Source organism: Protomyctophum parallelum (assembly GCF_964188405.1).
Source record: "Protomyctophum parallelum genome assembly, chromosome: 10".
Lineage (NCBI taxonomy): Eukaryota > Metazoa > Chordata > Actinopteri > Myctophiformes > Myctophidae > Protomyctophum > Protomyctophum parallelum.
In genome coordinates this window covers 4104578-4131764 of record NC_139704.1, presented here as the reverse complement: position 1 = coordinate 4131764, position 27187 = coordinate 4104578, and the positions used below count along the sequence as shown (strand labels likewise).

At 41.2% G+C, this 27187-nt stretch overlaps 1 protein-coding gene across 1 annotated transcript in view; it reads right to left on the bottom strand.

Moving 5' to 3' along the window:
- sgms1a (sphingomyelin synthase 1a) overlaps positions 1–20957 on the bottom strand; it is a 72120-nt gene extending 51163 nt beyond the window's left edge. The window contains exon 1 of the mRNA XM_083775630.1: positions 20574–20957. The gene's annotated coding sequence lies outside the window, so the exon portion shown is untranslated. The remainder of the gene's footprint in view (positions 1–20573) is intronic.
- Between the last annotated feature and the right edge of the window lie 6230 nt (positions 20958–27187).

Sequence of the window (27187 nt, the reverse complement as noted above, 5' to 3'; positions counted from 1 at the left end):
CAAAAGCTTCATTCTCCCGTTACAGAACTTCATCTTTTGAGACCCAACTATGGGTGACCATATCAGGCTCACCTGTATCACTTACAACCTGCCTTCAGAGTGCCTTGCATGTAGACAATGCAAGGCAAATATTTACCCAACATGATGTATACTACGGCTGGTGTCCATTAAAAGGTACCAGGGTGACAATTTAACAGCACCTTGACTAAATGAGAATGAAAAAAAAAAAATATATATATATATATACACACACACACACACACACACACACATGGGCTATTTGAAAATAGATGCTCTACAAGCTCACAGTGCGTTGCGAAGCGAGGCGCTGTAAGCTTGTAGATCTGCTAAAAGATTCATAAATCATGATATAATTTTTAATATCCTTGAAACAATTCTATAAATCTTGTGCGTGGCTGCCTGGCACAAAATATGTTCAGATGATGGGTCTGCGGTCAAATAGAAAATTAATCTGGGGCTTCCTCAACGTGAAAACGCTTGAGATCCACTGCACTGCAGAACATATACAGTACAATCCAAAACTAAGGTGCTATTTACACGAGGATGGTGTTCATAAAAAACGGCAAAATAAAGTATCGTTTGCTGCTGTCATTTAGACGAGAACCGTGTTCACAGGAGGTGAAAACGCAACGAAGTGAAACCACCTCCCAGAGTGGAAATCTTTTAGATCGCCGTTTCCTATGGTCTCCATATAAACAGGCAAAACGGTGGATCCGCAAAACTTGTGACATCATGGCTTACGTCAGCTCTGGCCGGCTCGCCCCGTGTCCTACGTTTTTACATGGTGTCATAGGCATGCGTCAGTTGCTAGGGGAAACGAACAACAACAACCATGTCGGATAGTCCGGTTTGCTGGAGGTGTGATGAGGACGCGACGTTTGTTTACTTTCTGTGTAGAAGAAGAACGGAAGTAGTTCTACGCATGCGTGACTTATGTCTATGGTTTATATAAGCGCTGCGTCACACGGACCCCACAAGGACACGCGCCACCTAGCGACCTGGCATATATATAGCATGCACTTTGTAGCGTGTTCATTCAAGTGTGCGTTCTCATGTAAATGGTCCAAAAAAATGAGAACGCAACGGGACTTTGACGTGTTATATGGAGATGGTCGCCGTCTAAAAGAGGCCTAAGACTAAACCTCAGTGGTTTGGTGAACATCCTGTGGAAATGTAGTCAACATGATACCCTCCCAATGGCAGGAAATGAACTAGATTTCCATTGACGTTACTGGAACTGTACAAATACAAATCTTTAAAATGGTCTTGCATGCAAATCATAAACCAGGATATTTCTTATACACCGGCTCTCTTTATTCTGGGTGATCCATCGCCATTAAAACACCTCCCCGCACCTCTGGCTGACTGGATTCATACGGCATTAACCCATTCTGACCTGAGATCAGATTCATACGAGGTTTCCGCCGGACACACACTGGTCTGATGAACCCATTCTGACCTGAGATCAGATTCTAGAAATGTCAGTCGCTCTTCGATTTTTCAAAAATAGCAGACCTACAAGCTCGTATCGCGCCACTCGGTGGCGCGATATGAGCTTGTAGATCTGCTATTTTTAAATAGCTAAAGCATAACATGATGCTGACACCAAAATGGATGCCCGGTCAGAATGGGTTAATGGTGGGCAGGAAGATCATTGTTAAGGAATGGAAGTCTGAGGTTTTACCTCCAGCACATGTATGGTTCACTCAGCTCGGTACTGTGGCTGCTTTGGAGAGGTTATCCTTTAAGATGAATAATCAGTTGGATAAATATGATTCGAAGTGGAACGTGTTCCTCAGTCATGTTGCAGGTCCCTTGGTGTGATCCACGGTCAGGCAATGCCCTCTTGATTGTTTATTATTGTATTACTACAAATGTGATACAGTTGATGATGCTGCGTGTTTGGTCGCATAAATACTATAAACTAAATTAAACTTTTGATTTGATTTATTTGTTTATCTCGTCTATCCTTGTTTTTTTTTTTTTATGTTTCAGTGTTCATACACATATCCATGAATACATATTATGTTGTTGTTGCTTGTTTGTATTGTATGTTTTCTGTTTTCTGTGTTTGTAAAAAAAATCTAAAATAAAGTACTGATCATAAAATAAAATAAAAATAAAAAAAAAAGGTTTTACATGAGATGAGACAAAGATCTGAATATCTACAAATGTCTATTTATACCTACGACTAACGTTTGTATGCTGCTATACCGTTTGATTTATTTCATTCCCTTATTATTAGTCTTGTTATTGAATTATGCTGATGCAATGACAAAACATACCGGGGCAGCTAAAACCGAAAGTAAGCATGATTGTAAACTCATGACCCCAATAAGTACCGTCTTTTTGGAGCAAAACAAATTACACACAGTGAATCAGTGGTAGTCTGGGCTAATAAGCCAGACCGAATCAGCCGTTGGCAAAAAAAAAAAAATTGCCTGCCGTGTGATATTAGTCTGGCTTATTAGCCAGGCTAAATTAGTGGCACAACACACACAAACAGCTGCATGCAGTGGATACAAAGATAATGGGCTACAAATATTATACAAACAGCATTATGAAAGGTATATAATATTATACAAACAGCATTATGAAAAGCATAATTTGCTCAAAGTCCGGAGATGGTTGCGCTTGTGGTTCGGTCCTGGTCCCATCTTCAAATAACCCATTCTGAACGGGCATCCATTTTGGTGTCAGCATCATGTTATGCTTTATCTATTGAAAAATTGCAGATCTACAAGCTCATATCGCGCCACCGAGTGGCGCGATACGAGCTTGTAGGTCTGCCATTTTTGAAAAATCGAAGAACGACTGACACGTTTAGAATCTGATCTCGGGTCAGAATGGGTTCATCAGACCAGTGTGTGTGTCCAGTGGAAAACCTCGTATGAATCTGATCTCAGGTCAGAATGGGATAATTGGTCCTCCCTAATGCTCATTATATTGTGGTAGACTGTGGTCAGTTTCTGATCGGCCTACCAGTGACATGATTGTTAGGCGGGGTTTTTGTTTCAAACTAGATTTTTATTTTACTTTGCATTAGCCTGCAGTTTGAATTAAGCTTGAATTCTCCATCGATGTCACTGGTTGGCGTGGGGTGCAGTACTTAGTTTAGACAGTGCTATGAAGGTAGGTTAAATAAAACATTTTCCTTATCTCCATTATTAATAGTTATTTTACTACATTTACTATTCTGTAACTGGGCCTGTGGTTCATTACTGCTGCCACAGACGACTGAATTCCCCCTGCAGGAATCAATAATGGTCCATGACCATAAATCTGCTGAATACAATCAAAAGCCAATTTCTGACAAAAAATAAAAGGATTTTTTTTTTTTTTTTTACCAAATATGTTGACACATGCACACCAATTATACATTTTATGCTGACGACAACTGTTTAGGTAGCTTAACCCATTCTGAACGGGCACCCATTTTGGTGTCAGCATCATGTTATGCTTTAGCTATTGAAAAATAGCAGATCTACAAGCTCATATCGCGCCACCGAGTGGCGCGATACGAGCTTGTAGGTCTGCTATTTTTGAAAAATCGAAGAGCGACTGACATTTCTAGAATCTGATCTCAGGTCAGAATGGGTTAATCAGACCAGTGTGTCCCCCAGTGGAAACCTCGTATGAATCAGGTCAGAATGGGTTAACACACCAACCGAGTACGGGGCAGGCCTAAATACCGTCTGATTCCCAAAGTCTGGATTGGGACCCATTTGTGGAAGCCAAAACTAAAATAAGTTTTACTCTTATGTACCTGCACACAAGATGCAACAATAAAGTACAACCTTGAACCTTGATTTGTGGGTTGTTATATTATTATGATAAAAAAAAATGTCCACTACTTTTAAAGCTCCATTTTGAAAATGGCAGATCTACTGCAGGCATGTAGATCTGCTGTTCTTTTTTTTTAAATGGTTTTACACATTTTGAAACATTTGAGTACTTTTTGCTTTGTTAAATGTGAGTATATTTTGAGTACAACTGACACCGGGCCACTGTCTAATATGTTCAGAAGCCAGCATCAGTGTTGATTTTGACTAAAAGTTTCATTTAGTTTTAGTCATCTGAAATCTGAAATCTTAGTCCACTGCATCTACAATTTTGTCGACTAAAGACTAAAATGTTTTAAGGTAGGCCTGGAATGGATGGCATTATCGGGCCTGATTCTACACATTGTATGCTGAAAATAGCTCACAAGCTCACTGTAGATCTGCTATTGTCAAAGCGCAACACCTGAGTGCAAGTTAACCAAACATGAAATGACTTGGTTGTTAGTTCTACTGGATCTCTCTTTTAGTCATCATAATAGATTAATTTACAATTTGTGGGTGGAAAACATTTTGTCATAGTTTTAGTCGACAAACTCAACACCGGCCAGCGTAGGGACAGGCTGTCTTTTAGGTGAAAACAAAAACTGTTTTGGGGGAAAGAGACACTGGACTGAGAGATGCTTTAGCTGCAGACAGAATAGAAATGCTTGGAATGTGCAGCACGTCACCGATTATATTGCTTGGTGTTTTGACAAGAGAGGACCAAAAAGGTACTGGGCCTATGAACATGAGCAACTGTCACTTTGTTTTGAACTCTCTTGACACATCTGTGCTGCGTACTCTATTTTTTTTCTAAACAAGATTACTGTACTTGTCCAGCCTTGTTGTTTGTGTTACACTTCCCCCACTGGCTGAGAGCCAACTTTACATCGTCTCTGTCGGGCAAGGAAACCTCTTCTCTCCACATTCTAACTGTGTGTGTGTGTGTGTGTGTGTTTTTTTGCCAGGGGGGAAACCTGGCATACAACAGCTCATGAAATATAAGTGACCTAGTCATGATTGGCTGCCCCCCACGCCAATGGGAGTCTGACCCCCGCCACCTAAGCCAATGGGAGTCTGAACCACTCGTGTATAGCCAATCGCGTAGTAGCGACCTAGTCATGATTGGCTGCCCTCCTAAGCAATGGCACGCCGCACTGCAGAAGGTCTGCACCCAGCGCACTCTGCAAAGCTTGTCGATCTGCTACTTTATTCTATTGTTGAACAGTTTGGGGACATATGAGGTTTCCAGGTGGACATTATAGTACCATATATTGTTCTGTGTGGGGGTTTTCTTTTACAGTACATACTGTACATTGTGGTTTATTTTTTTACAGTATGCATATTGTTCAGTGTAAGTTGTTTTTGACCTGGATTGTTTGGTCTTCACAACAACACACCAGACGATCATCTGGGAGAGAAGGTGCTAAAGGTTAGTTTAGGGACCCATTCTGACCGGGCACCCATTTTGGTGTCAGCATCATGTTATGCTTTAGCTTTTTTTAAATAGCAGATCTACAAGCTCATATCGCGCCACCGAGTGGCGCGATACGAGCTTGTAGGTCTGCTATTTTTTGAAAAATCGAAGAACGACTGACATTTTTTTAATCTGATCTCAGGTCAGAATGGGTTAATCAGACCCAGTGTGTGTCCAGTGGAAACCTCGTATGAATCTGATCTCAGGTCAGAATGGGTTTATGTATACTGAGCCATGGGCTCAGAGAGTTACAAACTGCCAGGCTTTGGTTTCCAGCATCTTATCTTGAAGACATTGCAATATAGGATATGAACATGTTTCTGGATGTCTTGTTAAACTCCCTCCTAATAACATCATCCATAACTTTGTTTGATAAGGCCATGTTAAAAAACCTTTGTAGAAGTGTGTATAGTTAGTTAGTTATACGAGTTGTAACTGCATAATATTTACGTGTTTGAACTGCATGTAAGCTGCGCGACTGAAGTAAAACAAGCACCTGAGGTCATTTATGAAAGTGCCAGATGATGTCATCTGTGCAAACAGCCCGACAGAGATCGAGTTGACAGAACGACGTGGCTTTTCAGAGTTATTCAGGGTCAAACACAGATACATACAAACACTTCTTGCTCGTATGCGGGGGCCTTTTGTCTAAGACAAATGTCTTCCTCGGGAGACAAATAATAACCCATTCTGACCTGAGATCAGATTCATACAAGGTTTCCGCTGGACACACACTGGTCTGATTAACCCATTCTGACCTGAGATCAGATTCTAAAAATGTCAGTCGTTCTTCGATTTTTTTCAAAAATAGCAGACCTACAAGCTCATATCGCGCCACTCGGTGGCGCGATATGAGCTTGTAGATCTGCTATTTTTCAATAGCTAAAGCATAACATGATGCTAACACCAAAATGGGTGCCTGGTCAGAATGGGATAAAGAACCTTGAACCTTGAAATAACTGCAGTTCTTTTGACATGAAAGCCCTTTTCTTCGCAGGTTTGCATCTTCTAATCTGCATGAGTCAACTAATGACGGTAACAGCTTGTGACACCATTAACCCCAACCAGTATTATACTTACTCGATAAAAGATTAAACCCGTCTCCTCCATTCATTCACACAGTGTTCCTAAATGACTGCCCCAGCCGCGCACGCACACACACACACACACACACACACAGGAAAAGACACATGGTTACACATTGTTTGATGTCGGATATGAAAAGGGCCATGCCTGTTTGTTATGGGAGTGATATGGCATGAATCTGTATAAACATCTTCATATAGATGCAGCGTAGATTTGATAATGGATACATAATGGCATTTTCAAAGTTCACAACCTGTGCAACGACGTGTGCAGGGAGAGGGGGTTAACCCATTCTGACCTGAGATCAGATTCATACGAAGGTTTCCGCTGGACACACACTGGTCTGACTAACCCATTCTGACCCGAGATCAGATTCTAAAAATGTCAGTCGCTCTTCGATTTTTCAAAAATAGCAGACCTACAAGCTTGTATCGCGCCACTCAGTGGCGCGATATGAGCTTGTAGATCTGCTATTTTTCAATAGCTAAAGCATAACATGATGCCAACACCAAAATGGGTGCCCGGTCAGAATGGGTTTAAAAAAAAAAGTATCCCTGATCACCGAGTTCAGTGTAGGGCTCAGATGAGATAGGGCTGCCTGAAAACATACCAAATCAATGTGATGATTTGATTGGCTGATGTATGCTGCTAGTAAGAACGCCCCTCACTTCACACAAGTGTGATTTTTATTCGACTTTTGGTTTAGATTGTGCTGGTGGTCGCCACCATCTGAATAGTTCTGGGTTGCTAGGAGATAGAGAAAACAGGAAATAAGTCAAAAGTCAGCCCCTCTCTCCACCTCCAGCAGAACAGATTTTTTTTTTTAATCCATTTATCTCAAAGTTTGAAATAATGGCGATATTGAATGATTAGGTGTCATATATGGCCCTGTCCTAGTACTGTACTCGATAACGGCAGCGAGTACGTTCATTCATGTTTCACTTTCACAAAAGGACACTAATCATTCATCATTAAGCTCTAATGTCTGACGTCGGCAACGTTTATGACATGCTGCGGTGGTTCTCAACCCATTCTGACCTGAGATCAGATTCACACGAGGTTTCCACTGGACACACACTGGTCTGATGAACCCATTCTGACCTGAGATCATATTCTAAAAATGTCAGTCGTTCTTCGATTTTTCAAAAAATAGCAGACCTACAAGCTCGTATCGCGCCACTCGGTGGCGCGATATGAGCTTGTAGATCTGCTATTTTTCAATAGCTAAAGCATAACATGATGCCAAACACCAAAATGGGTGCCCGGTCAGAATGGGTTAAGACCTGAGGCAAATTCTACAAATGTCTTCTAAATCAGTAGTTCACTAACATTTTTGTACCAAGGAGGACTCCCAAATTGAATTGAATATTTGTCCGTGGACCCCCCCCCCCCCCCATTTGAAAAGGTTTTGTACCCCAGAAGATGACGCGGGTGACACACTGTGAGTTTGTTTCTGCTATTTTTGAGCGCCACTCTTCTAAACCACTGTTCTAAATCCTAAAGATCTTTCTGAAAAACGTATGTGAAATTTATGTAAACATTTTGTAACCCATTTTCACCCGTGTCAATTATCTAATGTGATCCTGGGCTCTGCAACACCCTCCGCCAACCTAGTCCCCCATATATGGGGGACAAGGGGAGAGCAACGGACTTGAACTCACGCTTCCTTCATGCCCGAGTGTCCAAGTTGCTCCTTTACACCTGACAGGGGGGGAGTTTCCCTGGTTGGACGTAGCGTGTGGAAGGAACATGTTATTCCAACCAGTTCCTTTCCCCTCCATCAGGCGCCCCAGCTGGCCAGGGGGAGGCAGTTTAGAGACCAGGATTACTGCATGTTTTTTGTGAGGGTATAGCTCTAGGGGACACTGGGAGAACATGCAAACTCCACACAGAAAGGCCCTTTCACCAACCCGGCCTCGGGTATGGGCACTACTGACGCGGAGGAGGAAACACGCCGCCAGCACCCACAGTGTCCCGAGCGGGAATTGAACCCAGGTCCTTCTTAGCTGTGAGGCGACATTACTAGTACCAACTGTGCCTCCTGCCCCCCTAACTACCTAACCAATAACCACTTTTAACCCATTCTGACCGGGCACCCATTTTGGTGTTGGCATCATGTTATGCTTTAGCTATTGAAAAATAGCAGATCTACAAGCTCATATCGCGCCACCGAGTGGCGCGATACGAGCTTGTAGGTCTGCTATTTTTTGAAAAATCGAAGAACGACTGACATTTTTAGAATCTGATCTCAGGTCAAAAGCCTGAGAACGAAGCAGCGCAGCATGCTGCACGTTGCATAACGGCGTCTGCCTGATTAGCGATATCAGAAGCACTTCACTGACCTCAGGGGGAAGGAACATCACCACACGTAATCTTGGCTGACAACCAGACAAAAGTTCAACATGATAGAAGGATAGCACAGGAACAGACACGTGGGACAGCAGTGTTGATTTCGTTGACGACTAAAACTATGGCGAAAGATGTTCGCCGAATAGCTTTTTGCACTGACAAACTAAATAAAAAACTAAGCTATGATGACTAAAACCAAAAACTAAATATAGTAATATACTGACTAAAAATGTCAGGAAGGGACAAGTGGAGAAGAGATCCAGTATAACTAAAAATACAAGTCATTTGTATGCTTGGTTGCATGCTGAAAATAGCCATTTTCAGCATGCAATGTGTAAAATCAGCCATTTGCGAGGTTTGCGACAACATCAAGGCCCCGCCGAAATACATTTTTGTCGACTAAATCAACTGTAGATTTAGTCGACTAATAACCGCAGGATATTTTAGTCGAACGTATGACTAAATCTAAATGGAATTGTACTCAAAAAGACTATGACTAAAACGAAATCAATATTTGCTCTCAAAATCAACAATTCAACACTATACTGACAGTGACAGGCTACTGCTGTTATCAACCAATTGCGCCGTGTTCAAGTGGCTTGGCTTGGTGGCTCTTTTCCACCACAAGAGCCAAGTGAACCGTGCTGTGCCATTTCAAGTATTTCACAGGTTCTGGATTTCGTCTCTGTCGGGTGGAAACCTCATGTACAAACCTGTTACTTTTCAGGGTTCAAAATTCTAAAATGGTACAAGTAGCAGATCCCCAAAAGGCTTGAAACGCATGCTATACGCAGGGTGTTTTATTAGCAAAATGGATGATTCTTCTGATTATAATGCAAACATGTAAACAAAAACATCACTGAACTTCAGGTTCTGGAAGGTTATATAGGTTCTGGAAGGTCCTGGGTTACCCTGCATAGTTTAACCCATTCTGACCGGGCACCCATTTTAGTGTTGGCATCAGGTTATGCTTTAGCTATTGAAAAATAGCAGATCTACAAGCTCATATCGCGCCACCGAGTGGCGCGATACGAGCTTGTAGGTCTGCTATTTTTTGAAAAATCGAAGAACGACTGACATTTTTAGAATCTGATCTCAGGTCAGAATGGGTTGATCAGACCAGTGTGTGTCCAGTGGAAAACTCGTATGAATCTGATCTCAGATCAGAATGGGTTAACGCCAAAACCACACCAATGGGTCACCATGAAACTCCTTGCAACCAAATAGTTGCGAGTAGACACATGTAGACGCAAGCAACCACTGAATTGAACCAATTGAATCACTTGGGTCGACTTGGGCTTGAGCCGTCAATCCTCATATCAAGGAAATTAAGTGACTGGCAGGAGTCTGTGACAAACTGGTGTACCAAATGCACAAATTGGCCCCATATCTTACCTAATATTATTTAATAATTTGAAAAGTAAAAGTTTAAAAAATAGTGAAAATAGGCTTTTGTTTTGAATGTTTTTCAAAGGTTAGGGATAAGGCATAAGACTCCAACATCGCAAAGTGCCCCAACACACCACAATTGTGGGTCTGGTCTCGTTGTAAAGCTTGCCATTTTCCGTGCCATTTTCCGTGTCATCTTACCTAATATTATTTAATAATTTGAAAAGTAAAAGTTTTAAAAATAGTGAAAATAGGCTTTTGTTTTGAATGTTTTTCAAAGGTTTAGGGATAAGGCATAAGACTCCCAACATCGCAAAGTGCCCCAACACACCACAATTGTGGGTCTGGTCTCGTTGTGTAAGCTTGCCATTTTCCGTGCAAGACACCCAGCAAGCTCTTACACTACCAAGTATACTGTAAACCAGGCTTTACTGTTGCATTACACACTCCCTAGATCATCGCCATTAGTTTATTACACAGCTTTGTAGTATGCTCGATTGTTAACGGTCATTAAAAAAAGGCATGCTGCAGTCTGTTACTAGTTGATAGCAGACGGCTGTTTTCTATATAAGCGACTGCTGCTCTCTGCCTGTTTACTCTGTGTGATAGGACTAGGCTCCTCCGCTGTGTTGCCAGATTTTGTGGCAGAAATAAGTGACAAGGTCTATGAAAAAAAAGAAAAGAAAAAGAAGCCACTCCATAAATGAACTATTTCAATATAATATTAGTCATCTATTTGAAAGTGTATATATATATTTTTTTTTTTATATAATATATATATATATATATATATATATTTTTTTTTTAACACAAATCTGGTATGGGGATCCCTGGCAGAAAATATTTTCAGATGGGGTCCGCAGAGAAATGCATGGCGGTCCTTGACATGAACATGTTTGAGAAACACTAGGAAGCAAGCCCAAAATAAGCAACTACACAACCACCAATATTTACAAGCAACTTTACAGAAAAATAACTCCAAAGTCACTTATAATAACCCGACATGGCAACACTGCTCCTCCACTTCACCTTGTCAGGGGGGTTGGGGGGTTTCCTCCCCAAAGACTGCCTCACCATACATTATCCCTTGCGTAAACATGCCATGTTGATTACCAGTCAGAGCTAGGTATGTTTTCAACATTTCAAATGGGGTTGTTTGTCACCAAGGTTGCCATGTATGCTTAATTGCTTATAGTAAGTGACTTTGGGCTTGTTTTTTCTGTAAAGTTGCTTGTAAATATTGGTACTTTGCGGGTTGCAATTTTGTCTTGTTTTCAAAGAACTTATTTGCTTGCTTTATTTCTCTGGCAAAATGTGGCTGCAGTGTTTGTCACTCACTCATACAACTAGTACAACCAGTGAAATGTTAATCCACATTTTATTAGTAGCTGGTGGGGAAATTCGTTTACAAAAGTTCATAATAAACAAAGACATGTTATGGTATGCCGCTTATGCCCCCCCCCCCCCACCTCTTACTGTACAAATACAATAATAATTGAAACGTGGCTTCAAAAACGAAAACTGAACCTAACCACTGCGTGTGTGTGTGTGTGTAGTGTACATGTGTGTACAGTTACACCCCTAGAAAATACACAAAAAGTAAAACTAGCAGAAATAGAGAGTGAATAATTTAGTAACTGGAATATAGAATACCGTATACACAGTGCAAAGTAAAAAATATGTGCCGAGGACAATATGTACAGGCCATGTGTCCTCAAAAAGAAAGAGACTATGTGTATATGTATGTGTATTGGTTTAGCCCATTCTGACCGGGCACCCATTTTGGTGTTAGCATCATGTTATGCTTTAGCTATTGAAAAATAGCAGATCTACAAGCTCATATCGCGCCACCGAGTGGCGCGATACGAGCTTGTAGGTCTGCTATTTTTGAAAAAAATCGAAGAACGACTGACATTTTTAGAATCTGATCTCAGGTCAGAATGGGTTCATCAGACCCAGTGTTTGTCCGGCGGAAACCTCGTATGAATCTGATCTCAGAATGGTTTAGAGATGGATAAAACGGAAGGCACAAATCATAAGGTCTCTCTGCCTAATAGTGGAAGACGTCTAGGCTCTGGAGACCGTGGAGCTGAATAGCACAACAACTCTGCTTGGCTGGCAGGTGCTGTGCGCTAATGAGAATCACACCTGTGGCCTCATGAGCCAGTGATTAGCATGTTAGTCGAGTCCTGACCTCCCCCCCCAAGGACCAGGCCTTCATGCCTGCCTGCTCGGCTCTGTGTTCTAAAGTTATGTACAGCGCACAAATGAGAAATGCATACTTCAGAGTAGGGCTGGGCAATTAGCTGAAACAATATAGCAAATCGGACATTTTAGAACCCATAAATCAGAGATTCTAAAAAGGTCCGGGGACCCCCAGGGGTTCTTGAGGAGGGGGTTCCAGGGGGTCCCGCCCCCCAAGATGTGTCAGCATCACAATCATTTGTACCTCTTTATCCATATTTTGCAAGTTGGCTGTTCGAAAACAGCAGATTGCGAAAATAGTCACTCTACAAACGCAATAGCATGTAGATCTGCTTAATTCTAGAGATGCACTGGTGTGACATTTCAGGCCAATACATTACCGATGCCAACATTGCTGTTATGGTCAATAAACCATATTTACCAATGTCAAATATCTGTAGGAAGGTAAAACTCTTGGAACATTGTTATAAAGATAGACAGCTCATGTCTTTTGAACAACTGTTTTTTTCGTTTTTTTACAACTAAGGGATTACCTTAGAAGGATGTTAGGGCCGGAGATGACTTTACCTGTGTTTAGTGATGTGGAGAATTTATTACATAATGATCAAGGTTCATACGGATTCATTTTTATTATGTACTCTCTATTGCGTGGCCAATGCCCAAGGGAGGGCATACACAAATCTAATGAAAGGTGGGAGTCAGATTTAAATATTATTATTGATGAAGTCTGATTTGTGTCGTGACAGCCTCTCTGCTACTGTCAATTCTAGGTATAGACTGTCTCATTATAATTTTCTCCACCAACTTTATTATACACCTCAAAAGTTGGCATAGATACAAAACCTGAGATCTCAGATTTATGTTTTAGGTGTGGTACGGAAGAAGGCTCATTTTTTGCACTGTACATTTGCAATGTATAAAGGTTAAAACATTCTGGCATGATATTTGTGATACACTGGCTAAAATTATAGACGCTCCCTTCCCGTTGGATCCTGAACTTTGCCTCTTAGGAAACTTCACTGCAATCAGTGCAAATTTAGGAAAACACTAAATCTAATTTATAGAGGTGGCTCTCGGGGTTGCTAGAAAATGTATTGCAATAACATGGAAGTCTGACTCCCCCCCACCTATCGCAAGATGGTTCTCAGAAATGTGTTCCAAACAGTTGTGTTCCTCTTGAGAAGATTACTTATATTTTGAGAAATTCGAAAGGGTTTGAAACATTTTTGAAGATTTGGCAACCTTATTTGAATTATATGGAAACTTTGTCCTTTACCTGTAGAATTGTTATACTGTAGCTATCTTAGTCTGGATCGATTGCTTCCGGAAACAATTTTCTCTGTATAGTAGATTTGTCTCTCTTTTTATTTTTTTCCACGTTTTTTGTATAATATTATTATTGTTATTATGCTTTAACTGTGTTGTCTTCTATGTATGTGGGTTTGTATGTGGGGAGGGGGGAGGGCTGTGGACGGGTGTTCTGTGTATTTTGTGAAAAATTGAAAATAAAAACAAAATATTCAACAACAACAAAAAATATCTGTAGAAAAACAAGTTCAAAAGGTTGTCCTTTCTGATGAAAAGGAACAAACACTGAATTTGAAAAAGCAAATGCCTCTGCCAAGACTAGGAAGAGGCATGTTGACATTTTGGCCCAGTATCCCAACAGAAACAGCTTGAAAATGTTATTATTTATAAAAAAAATTAAGAACGGATTGAGTCGGCAGCCTTCATCATAATCATCACAAAAGGCTTTTTCAGCGTCACATAAACATGTATATAATATATATATATAAGCTAAAACCAATATATTATTTTGATATAGAGTTGGCCGGTACAGATACGATGACCGATTAATCATGTATCCCGATTCCCTCCCTATTGTTTTAAAGAATCATTCATTCATCGAAATTGAGGAAAAACTTGAAGATAATCCTGATAGATAGCTTCATATCCAGCTCTGTTCTAAAGTTATGTGCAGCAGACACAGTATTGAATCGTTCTTCAGAGAGCCGACACAGAAGGTTAGCACATTTGCAACATTGCTACTTCCAACAGCTTTATTTAGTTGTGAAAGTTGCATTCAAATCCTGAATTAGTATTACTCTAGTCTAGGCCTACACCACTGTGTACACTGAAAGCAACCTTAATATAGCATCCTTGTGGCTTTCCACTATTTACATATCTAGGTCAAGTTAAAATGAGAGCATAATATTAACTATAGGTGTCTCCTTCCAAACAAAAGGCACGTTCATTTAGACTACTCTCTAGAGTTGTTGTAGGGCTTGGCAATTAAACCGAAAACATATCGAAACCAATATTTAGAACCAATAACCGTCTTAGGGCTCTATCTTATCCCTTATCCCTAAAACTTATTTGCCATGTTTTACTATTTTAAAAACATTTTAGAATTTCAAGAAGGCGGGTTTACTCATTTAACCCATTCTGAACGGGCACCCATTTCGGTGTTGGCATCATGTTATGCTTTAGCTATTTAAAAATAGCAGATCTACAAGCTCATATCGCGCCACCGAGTGACGCGATACGAGCTTGTAGGTCTGCTATTTTTGAAAAATCGAAGAGCGACTGACATTTTTAGAATCTGATCTCAGGTCAGAATGGGTTCATCAGGACCAGTGTGTGTCCGGCGGAAACCTCGTATGAATCTGATCTCAGGTCAGAATGGGTTAAGCCCTGCATTACACTTAATTAGTTGTCCAATAGTGGCGTGCAAAAACATTTGCGCCAGTTTTAAGTCGCCACAGACAGTCAAATGTCTTCGTTATGCAAACCCACAGATAGATGATGATAAAAAAGGTGAGTATGTGAATACCAATGATAAGTAGGCCTGTCATCTCAGGATATGTTTACTAATAAATTACATTGTTTCGGTACTTTGAGGTTTAAACTTTTAGCATTCCTACTTTCTCTAGTGTTAACTCTAAACAACTCTCTCTCAATTCAATGCAATTTAAATGAAGGTGAAGTAAAAACTAAAATGCACTAAATTGCGGCGAGTTGGTAAACTGGCGAGTTCTCCGGATACCGTCCGGACAGGGCGATCCCCACCTCAGGTGTGAATGAGGCAAGCTTGAGTAGTGTCACTGTCAAATCATCAGGGTTCATTTCCTGCAGCAAGTTAGCAACATCCTCTCTGATAATGTATGTATTTGTAACAGGGGGGCAGTCAGACAGATATTTTGTGAAGCCACTGAGGAAATCGGGATTTCCTGAAAGTTCATATAATGGCCTGTTGTGGCGCTGTCTGTCATTGGACTCAGAAAAACCCATAGCCCCATAGAAGTCCATGTATTTGGGCCCAACTTCACCTAGACTGTATTACCTTAATAAACATGGTCATGAATACTTTCTGCTTCCAGTCACTAGTTTAAAGTCTCATTTCTAATGTCATGATATTCTTTTTGGAAAATTATGGTCCCATTTATTTAAAAAAAGACCATAAAGTCGCGTATGTTCTGAGGGGCGTGGCTACCGTTACAGTCTATGATCGGGATTCCCCTCCCACTCGTCAAAATAAAAACCAAAGGAGAAGAAGGGGGGGAAGTCCCGCCTCGTTGTCTGGGCCAGCCAATGGGCCAGCTGGGCCCAAACGGATCTAGAAAGATGGCGACTTACAATACAAGGACTGACAGGCTTCATTTTACGTTCATGTTAGACCTGGAGAACGCTTTGTCCATATTTTTTACAGTCTATGATTTGTAACCAAATTACCTTTTTACAGTTCCACACAGTCCCTGCCCACCAACACAGAGGTTGTGTGGGTACTTTGAATCCACCGTGGTGCATCCGGCTTTGTCAGGCATTATCTATGCAAACACCATTGCCACCATATATAATAAATAACAAATAACATTATAATTATTATGGCCAAAACCGGTTTACTTTTGAGGAAATGGAAAGAAATGACCTGTGTTCCAATGGATTTCAACCATGGAGTAATTATTTTGTCACATGCTCTTGTTAATAATTTGCATTGCATAAAACCCATAGACACTTGTTTTCAAAATAGCAAAAGTAGTCAATCTAAAAGCTCACAGCGCGATGCATTGCGACTACTTGTGTGTCAAAGTTTCAGCCCGATAGCAACGATATGCTGCTCTACAGTATAACTACCATCAACATACTTTTGGTGATCTAACAGAGAAACTTGAGCACAGATACTCATTGTTTAACTGCAATAAAATTGCCTGAGTGAAATCCAGTAAAGCCTGATGTATTTATTCATTCAACCATGAAACCCAGTACAGCCCAGGTATTTGAAAACTGGCATTTAGGCTAATGATTAAACGGCCTTATTCTTTAAACCTACAAAGTAGGCTACATTGAGGGCTGGTAGCCTAAATTTACTAAACACACAGTCGAAGGCCAAGGGAAACTGGGGCATCATGTGAGTGGCAGCAGTACTTCATGTGTTTCCAATTATGGACTTGCAAGACTAAAAGCTGTTTTATCCTGGCCTTCCAAAGACCTGGGACAGAATTAGGTTAGTTAATTCAACTCAACTCATGTTGTTCATGTCAAAGGAACTCCAAATTGATGATATGCACCCTGTCGGCCTGTCCCTAACCCTAAGGCCCAAATCACACCAATGGGTCGAGACGCAACGCAGCGGTTTTCATCGCCGCGATGTGATATGTCCTGTTGCACATCACCGCATGCTGGTGCATGTCATGGTGGCACACTCCCAGTGCCCTAGGCGGTCGCGTCGTTTGCGGCGGGCTGGCACTGTGGTTGCTTGCACCGTCCTACATGCGTCTACTCGCAACCGTTTGGTAGCAAGGAGTTGCTTGGTGGTGACCCATTGGTGTGGTTTGGGCTTAACCGGACTAATGCGCCGTCTGATCCACTCAATCATGTTGTGCCAAGGACATCCAGAAGCAAAGATTTCAGTTAAATAAGACCCGAGGTCGATTCTACAAATGCCGTCTGAATGAGAATCAGTAGTTCTCACAATTGATTATTTTTGAATAACAAATGTACAAGCAGCACTAAGTGACGTGCTGTGAGCTTGTACATCTGCTATTTTTGAATAGCCAATGCTAAAATCGAAAATGACACAGATGCTAATAATGTAAAATGCTGGTAATGTAAAACTTGACATACTGTATATATGCCTGATCAACAAACTTCTACATTACAGTAAACATTTATACAAAAAGGGAAGAAGTAGATTAGCCAGAGCTAGTGTGTGATAATGTTTTTTTGGTGGAGGTGGAGGGGTTGACAGACAGACAGATGGGACAGTTGTGCTTGGGCCAGGCACAAGCTGGGATTCAGCCCCAGCAGCAGCTAGCTAGGCCTGAATCCCAGCTCTGTCTACAGCAAAGCCATTGTCTCACACGGGTACAAAAAACACTGACTTCACTTGTCTTGTCAGAGATGAGCCCTTTTTGCTTGTTCATAGTCCGACATGCTTGGCATTGGCAATGAAGCCTTGCTCTGCCAACTGAACTGGAACCGCTGACAACAATAAAATCTATTCACGGCATTAACATTTTGGCCCCTTGACACCGGCGCAACGCAATTACGCCCCAACTGTGTCAGCGCAAGTCACTTCCTCATAGGCCTACAGCATTTCCAGTATATTTGGATTACTGTCTTTTGAACCATGTACATGGATCAGTCTCGTCCATTACGTTCACACTAGGAGACAGTATCCTATATCTAAACACACAATATATATAGATAGATAGATAGATAGATAGATAGATAGATAGATAGATAGATAGATAGATAGATAGATAGATAGATAGATAGATAGATAGATAGATAGATAGATAGATAGATAGATAGATACAGTTTAGTGCCTCATAGGCTAGAATACAAAACTATAGGATCGAAGGCAAATCAAGGACCTAGCGTCAAAACAATTAAATATTTAACCTAGGCATCTGTTTAAAATAGCATGCCATCGTTCTAAATTACATTCTTAACATTGTGGTCGAGAAAACAAAACCCAAGTATCACTGCAGATCGTTAAGACATATATGCGTGTGTATGTATATTTTGATAATCAGGTCACCCTCTCTGTTAGCCCTACAAGCAGAACCCAATGCTACTGAAGTTTCTGACATTTTTTTAGACCCAGAGCATTGGGTCCTATTCCACCTCCACCCTGCCACCGGGTACGCACACCTATATAAACGTAAACAACTTCGGATAAGTCCTTCCTGCGCTCTTTCAGGACTTTTTTTCGTGTGAGGGCTTCTGAATGTGTGAACTTTAAGTACCTATAAATACCGCTGCGAATATCTCCTGTGGCGCGGAAGCCGTTTGTTTGACCGATTTGGTCGCTTTGATTCTTCTCTTCCTTCCTTGTTTATGGACACCTCATTGTACCGCCTATCTGGCTAGCTAGTGGCGCTATAGCTATGACACAGCAGATCAGAGGCAGGGACGTAGCCGGCACAAGCCAACCGCACACCGGGAGGCGGTACAATAAACGGTAAACAAACAAGAAGAAATAAAGCGACCAAATCGGTCAAACAACGGCTTCCGCGCCACAGGAGATATTCGCAGCGGAATGTATAGGTACTTAAAGTTCACGAATTCAGAAGCCCTCAAAGGAAAACAGGCCGTCAAACGGCGCAGATACGATGTTACGGAGCATATTTATGTCCGCGTTCCAAAATTCCCATACGAAAATATAGTTATGAACAGCGACCCTACATACAGTAAAACTCATCCAAATTTCAGAAAAGCTTTATGGAGGGTTCCGAGAGGGGCTACCTCTCTGTGAGCTCCACAGCAAATAAAGGCAAGGCACTAGGCTTATAGAATGTAACATTAGCCCCCAGAAGGCTTACGATTTAAAGACACTTGATATACAGGTAGGTATGTTCAATGTTTACATTTTAAAGACTCAGAGAGGTGAGCAAGCTCCTCGACAAGTTGCCCATGACTTTCACCCAGTGCAAGTACAGCCACAGCTGCCACACACACGTACACAGTGCAAGTGCAGCCACACACACACACACACACACACACACGTCATTGTGTGAAATAGGCTAGCGTTATGTCAACTGACAACACGGGCCAGTTGATTGATGCTTACATTAGAATATACATCTCACACACACACACACACACACGGCCCTCCTCAGCTCAGCATTGAGCAAGCAGAGCAGCGTTGCATTGTATGGGCTGGCTGTGCCTGGGCTTAAAGAGCTTATAGCCTAAAAATAGACAAGCATTGAGCAAGCTGGCGTCTTCAAGTCAATTCCTAACGGTGCTAGCTTATACAGAACGTCATATTTCTGCTCTTCAGCCTCTGCTTGGCTTAGTTTATGGACGAAATAACACCGTAAACCCCCAATGTTTTGATGTTACACACACTAACACATGTCAACGGTTGTCCAGTGGGGTGATTAAAAGGGAGCTAGCTTGGCTTGGTCAATAATATATATAGTATTAGGTTCCAAACGGAGCTAATATAGTATGCGACCAATGCCAAGGAGACACAGGTCTAACGCTTAATGTACATACTATATCAACTGCCCACAAAATAACTGATCTACAAACTAAACAAACGCGTCGCATGACCATAATTTGTTTTTTGGGGCAGCCAGCGTCACCATTGTAATTTTTGTATAGACACATTTTAGGCTTAAAACGTTACACGTAAATATAAGAGGTGCGCGATTGACTATAGCTTGCGTTGTTTGTAGCTTTTCGGGGTCGCTTGGAACACAACACAAGAACACAGATCTCCAAGCACCGACAATAAACAAGACCTGGCTGCTGCAACGCGTTGTAAAGCTTCAAGGTCCATTATCGGATATTATAAAATTGAGCATATGCATGCAGTAGCCTTGGATCAAGACTATCATGCATTTTATATTGTCAGACTCGATTAAATACATCTGTGATAGTCTTAGGCTTGGATCGAGACTATCATAGATTGTATGCATCCAATATATATAGTTATTATGCAGCAAGAAAAATGCTACAACCACTTAAACCACCTATAGTTACACACACATATATACATAGGCTGCTTGACCCCGGGGGCCGGGTCCCCATACCATATGGCAGCATTATTACTAGACCATAGTTATTTTATTTCGCTCTACATCAAAAAAATCAATCTCCAAGCAAAAATAATCCGAATATTCAACAACAAGAATGGAGCAATAATTCTGGGGGGGGGGGGTTCACTTCAAACTAAAGTGGGTTAAGTTGATCTCAGTAGTTGACACACTTACCTTGCACCGCAGCAGCATTAACAACAACACGACATCATCACATCATCACATCGCGGCGACTTGTGGCTCTTCTCTTCTCTCTCGTCTTCACGCGGACGGACCAGTGAACGGTAACGGAGGAATGTATACGCGGCGAGGGCGAGGCGACCGTTGGCCAACAACCGTTAATTTCTGACTGTGCCCACCCGGACCGGGAGGTATATAGTAGAAGATGTTACACAAATACAACAATATGCTTTAAAGGACGTGTTGTTGTTCTGGTTTATTACATAGACGGAGAGAGATCATTGCAGACGCAGCGGTTCACTGCTTCGTTCGTTCTGAACGCTTTGCTACCGCTTCCCCCGAAACCTAACGACTAGCATGCTGGCTGACTGCACACACACACACACACACACACACACACACATCACATACACACGTACACACACAGTCACACACACACACACACCAATGTAATGTTGTGTCCCTCCTTCTCCACCTCTTCCCTCCTCCTCCTCCTCCTCCTCCTCCTCTTCAGAAGTCGGCTCGTGTTTTCATGTGGGTAGGCGGGTTTTGGGGGGGCTGTCACTTTAAGCCAGTGGAGGAAAAAAGTACTACATTTTATATCACTTCAAAAAGTAAAAGAATACTGCAATAATACTCTGTTACAGGTAAAAGTCTAGATTTATTTATTTATTTATTACACACGTATTGGCATAACAAAGTACCCTACTAAAAATAAAAGTAGTCATTATGCTTTTTTTACATGTATATATACATATATATGTATAAAAATATATTTTTTTAATAGCAGAGCTTGTAGATCGGCTATTTTCAAATGGCAGAAATGCATGGGCTGAAGTGGAAAGGGGCAGTGTGTGTGTGTGTGTGTGTGTGTGTGTGTGTGTGTGTGTGTGTGTGTGTGTGTGTGTGTGTGTGTGTGTGTGTGTGTGTGTGTGTGTGTGTGTGTGTGTGTGTGTGTGTGTGTGTGTGTGTGTGTGTGTGTGTGTGTGTTTGCCCAACCAGCCCTCCGGGCTATGGAATATAGAGCCTGCCTGCCTACCATAGCTGCCTACGCAAAATGTGTGTTGTTGGAAGCAATGAATGAAGCTCGTTTTGTGGAGACATCTATTGGTGGAGAAAAGAACAGCATGCTTTACGATAAATTAGGAATCATTCGTCTTTTGTAACTGTAAAAAAAAGGGAAATAAAATACAAACAATGTAATCACATTCTTTTAGAAGTAAATAGAATAGCATAATGAAACATTTGAACAAAATGAACTAAGGTAGTGGGTATACATTGGTGTTTGAACACTTGCATACATTGATTGATTGATTGATTGATTGATGTATTGGTTGATTGGTTTGTTGATTGATTGATTGATTGAATACTTTATTAACAGTTTTTCTTATTTTTTTAAGCACAGAGGTACAGTTCCATACAAAAGGATTTGGTGGCATATACTGTATACAAGTGATTTGAAAATAGCAATGCTATAGCTGATGTGGTGTCGCATTAAGCGCAGTTTGACACCTCAGCATTGATTGCCTACACCTGGCCTACAGGGCATGGATTTATTTTGTCTATATGTAAAATGCACAATTTAACATTCTATCCCCATCATGGTCACCAACCTCAATTTGGCCTATAGCCGTGGACACAGCAGAGAAAGAAATGGAACTATACCACTGGTGGTCCCAGAAACTCTATATAGGAAGATCAGATCAACCTCCAGCTCAATGCCAAGCTTTTGGGGCTTGGAGCCACAAAGTGGCAAATGGTTCCATTTGTACACTCTGAGTTACAGACCCATAATGGTATATTTGGTTCCTATACTCATTTAGCTGGGGACCCCCTGGAACTCCCTCAAGGACCCCTGGGATGCTCTATACCAGTTGTTTTTAAGAGTGTACAAATTTGTACAGAGTTAAATTAACATTGATTTTACAATATAAATGTGGGTCCCAGAGATACAAACGTTTTGGAGAAGGAGAGACCCGCACAACGCCACTTGCTGGTTCAAGAGTTTTTATTTGAATGATTTGGCTGCATGGTAGCATTATGGCCACTGTGGACGGCAACAACCGGAACTGACGGGCGGCTATAGCTGCCTATAGCTCAATGGCATATACAATTGCTTTTGCAAAAATAGGATGCAATCTACAAGCTCACAATGCAGTGCATTGGGACATGTGATCTTGTAGAACTGCAAAAAAAAACATAATCGTTCATTAATTGTAATCGAGGCAAAAATAATCGTGATACTGATTTGAAGTCATAATTATCGCCCAGCCCTAGCAAGGCTATACGTCCATGGTTCCAGCACATTCCAGGGAATCGGAACAGTATACCCGGAACGCTCACCCCAAAACGCACTCGCCCCCATTTCTTTTGTGGGCCACTCGCCCCCCAGGCATATTTTACTGAGGTTAAGTTTATTAATATGGTTAGGTTTAGGCATAGTTTTACTGAGGTTAAGTTTATTAATAAGCCTATAGGTTTAGGCATAGTTTTACTAAGATTAAGTTTAGGAATATAAGGTTAGGTTCAGACATAGTTTTACTCAGGTTAAGTTTAGGAATAAGGTTAGGTTTTGGCATAGCTTTATTGAGGTTACGTTTACAGGAATAAAATTAGTTTCAGGCATAGTTTTACTGCGGTCTAGGAATACCTGGTGGACGGTGGTGACCGTTCCGAGGTTGCCGCATTAGACCCCGGGGCGAGCATGTTTTGGGGGCGAGCATTCGAAGAATACCTAACCCTAAAAATCACTGGGTGCAGGGGGAAAATAGCATTGAAGAAGTGTGAGGCTGAAGTGATTGTTAAATTGGGGAGAGGAGAAATGAAGGTGATTATCCGCAGGGCTGTGTGGTGTGGCTCAGTGACGTCAGGCCTTGTGGGATGGAGAGGAAAAACATGCACGCACGCACGCACGCACGCACGCGCACACACACACACACACACACACACACACACACACACACACACACACACACACACACGCACACAATACCACAATGTAGAAATACTCTGTTACAAGTAAATGCCCGGTATTAAAGCATAAAAGGTATAAGCATGGGCCGCTGTACTTGTATAAGATCTTGTAGGATCTAGGAAAGTAAGAAAGTATTTATGTTGTGGTTAATGTATTTGTAATAATCAAAATCTACAAAGTAATTACAAACAATATTTTCCTCTGAGATGTAGTGGAGTAAAAGTAAAATAATTAAAAACTGGAAGTAGCCTATAGGTTACTCGAGTAAAGTTTAAAAAAAAAAAAAAAAAAGAAAGAAAGAAAGACCGAAAAATTGTACAGTACTTTACTAAATATACTTTTCACCAGTTATAAAAAAGAAAGAAAAAAAGGAAATTTAGGGTGGGAGAAGGGTGTAAAGTAGATCATTTAGGGTGGGGAGAAGGGTGTAAAGTACATAATTTAGGGTGCGGAGGCTCTCAGGGGAATATGTGGTGCGGTGTCCAGGCAGAAGCAGTTCATCATGTCCTGTTTGAGTGTCCCAGATAGAGAGTAGATCAGGGGTTGCCAAACCTTTCATCTCCAGACCCAAAAGATATACTGTACATTTGGTGGTCTCCCCGGGACCCAAACAGGACCCTTACAAATTCAACTAATGAAATAACTAAAGCCCTATTTCCTTTTAAATAGAGAAAATCTACAAGCTCACAATGCTTCGTATCGTGAGCGTGTCGATAGGCTATTTGGACTACTTTTGAGAATCAAGTATGGCATTCAATTCCAAAAGAAACTCTGCCCGACAGCAACAATATAAAAATACATTTGAACAGTAAAAATCCATCCTTTCAGTGTTTTGTATAGGTGAGTCTCCAGAACAATTCCATGGCCGTCTTTAAACACTAGGTGGGGCTGTTTTCTCATTTGTATGTTCTGAATAAAGGAGTCACCTCTGTTAGCTTTAGTTCTGACTTGACCTACAGTGGCGCTCCACATGGTTGTGCTAATACTACTCCAGTGTGGTGTGACCCAAAAAATGGGTGTTCACAAGATGTTCTTTAAAAAATATATTATATATCCCATGATTTTTACAACCCATTTTTCACTGTGCCAATTGCCTAAACTTTAATCCTGGGCACTTCTTTAGCAACATTTGTTACTATAGTTATGGTAACCTTGTAGATTCTCATTATAATTACAAGAAAATGAAGAAATACATTATCCACTTCAGCCCTATATACACTTCAGCCATTTGACATTCTGCATAATGAGTATACTCTCTACTCTACTGCTATACTTTAAGTACATTTTTATACCAATAGGCTACATTTGTACCTTTACTCACGTACATTTTAAATTACAAACTTTTACTTAAGTAAAATATTAATAGCAGCGGTGGAAAAGGTATTCAAATGTTGAGTACTTTTTCCACCAGTGACCACAAGGTCACAGGTTTCAACCCCATAACAAACCAACATAATTATGTTAATCAGCTACTACATTTCCTGCCAGTGTGCCCTTGAGCTTGACAATGAACTCTTATACCTGCTCAATGTTCATTCACTCTGTGGCTATAAGACTACGTTAAATTATTATAATGTAATGTAGAATATAGTTTATTATGCATTAGATTAGGCCAATGATTTTCAACGTTCATAACAAGGCCCCAATATGTATTTGGCAGTTGAGCCACGTACGGACCATCATTTGATGAGATGTTGCCTCGCAGACTCAAAACTAAAGAATATTTTATTATGGTTGGATAGGGTTTTATCCACAATTCCGCTGTAGGGCTATTGATGTGGTAGGTATATACCAGCAACAATTATTTAACTCTTGAGAGCGTAAAATTGAAACCAAATGGAACCATCAGGGTCCATTTGGTTTCATTTTGGACCCTCTTGAGAGCATAAAATGAGGTTTCATTTTAACCCATTCTGACCGTTGGCATCATGTTATGCTTTAGCTATTGAAAAATAGCAGATCTACAAGCTCATATCACGCCACCGAGTGGCGCGATACGAGCTTGTAGGTCTGCTATTTTTGAAAAATCTAAAAAAACGACTGACATTTTTAGAATCTGATCTCAGGTCAGAATGGGTTAATCAGACCAGTGTGTGTCCAGTGGAAACCTCGTATGAATCTGATCTCAGGTCAGAATGGGTTAAGCTCTCAAGAGGGTCCATTTGGTTATCTCTCCATCATTTAGGCCAGGGACCACCTGGAACCCCCTCAAGGCAGGGCACATTGTGTCAGAGTGGGCTTGGCACCGTCGGTTGCAAATTCTGCCGCCTGCAGTTTAAGTTGTATGTGCATATTGTTTTACTACTGTATATAATAATGATAATTGCCCCCTTGCCATTTTCAACTGCCCCCCCTCAGTCATTTCATCCTGGAGCTGAGCCTGCCTCAAGGACCACTGGTGGTCCCCGGACCACTGGTTGAAAACCAAAACCAGTGGATTAGGCCGCAGCAGCGAGCCTCCATTTGACACTTTTCCGCCCCGTAATCATCCATTTGGACCCGTAGTGGTGATGTAATGTAGGCTAAGTGTTAAACAAGGATTTGTGGGAATTCACTTGGGTCTTATAGTTGTTGTGTAAACTGAAATGGCTGCGAAGCTTTTGTGAACGTTATTAGTTGTTACTTGCTTACCCTTTTTCCTGCAGATATGGTGCATACCGGTAGTTTCTGTGATCATGGGTTTTCCATTAAGACATGCAATCTTTACCCATGCAGGTACCAGCTCTTTTGATGGGTCAATGCACAGGTATTTAAACAGCGGTGGAGAAAGAACTCAATTGTTTTACATGAAAGTATCAATACTGCAATATAGAAATACTCTGTTTCAAATGATCTGAATTCAAAATGTACTGGAGTAAAAGCATTGAGCATTGGCATCAACATGTAGGCTAAAAAAGTACCAAAAGTAAAAGTACTCATTGTCCCTTATTTCAAGTTTTCAAATGTACAGGCATATAGCAATCTTTTGAAAAAAGCAGATCTATACAAGCTCAACAATGCGTTGCATGAGCTTGTAGATCGGCTATTTTCAAATGACCGAGATGTATAGCCCATTCTGAACGGGCACCCATTTTGGTGTCAGCATCATGTTATGCTTTAGCTATTTAAAAATAGCAGATCTACAAGCTCATATCGCGCCACCGAGTGGCGCGATATGAGCTTGTAGGTCTGCTATTTTTAGTGTCGAAGTGTCCTTGAGCAGACGCCTAACCCTCCCCCCCCCCCCGCCCCTCATCGGTGTATGAATGTGTGTGTGTAAATTATGTAATGCATGTTTCACAGAGAAGATTGTGTGTGTATATATACTCTAAGGTTGTAACCGCGGTTGATGGATTTTCGGAAGGAAGGAATGGAAGGATGGAATTACAGTAGTCTACACGAGAGTAAATGAAAGCGTGGATAACTTTTTGTGAGGTCAGGGCGGGGGAGAGAAAGGGTTTGATTTTTGCTATTATCCTATTCTGAACGGGGGAACCCATTTTGGTATTAGCATCATGTCGTGCTTTAGCTATTGAAAAATAGCAGATCTACAAGCTCATAGCGCGCCACCGAGTGGCGCGCTACGAGCTTGTAGGTCTGCTATTTTTGAAGAAATCGAAGAACGACTGACATTTTTAGAATCTGATCTCAGGTC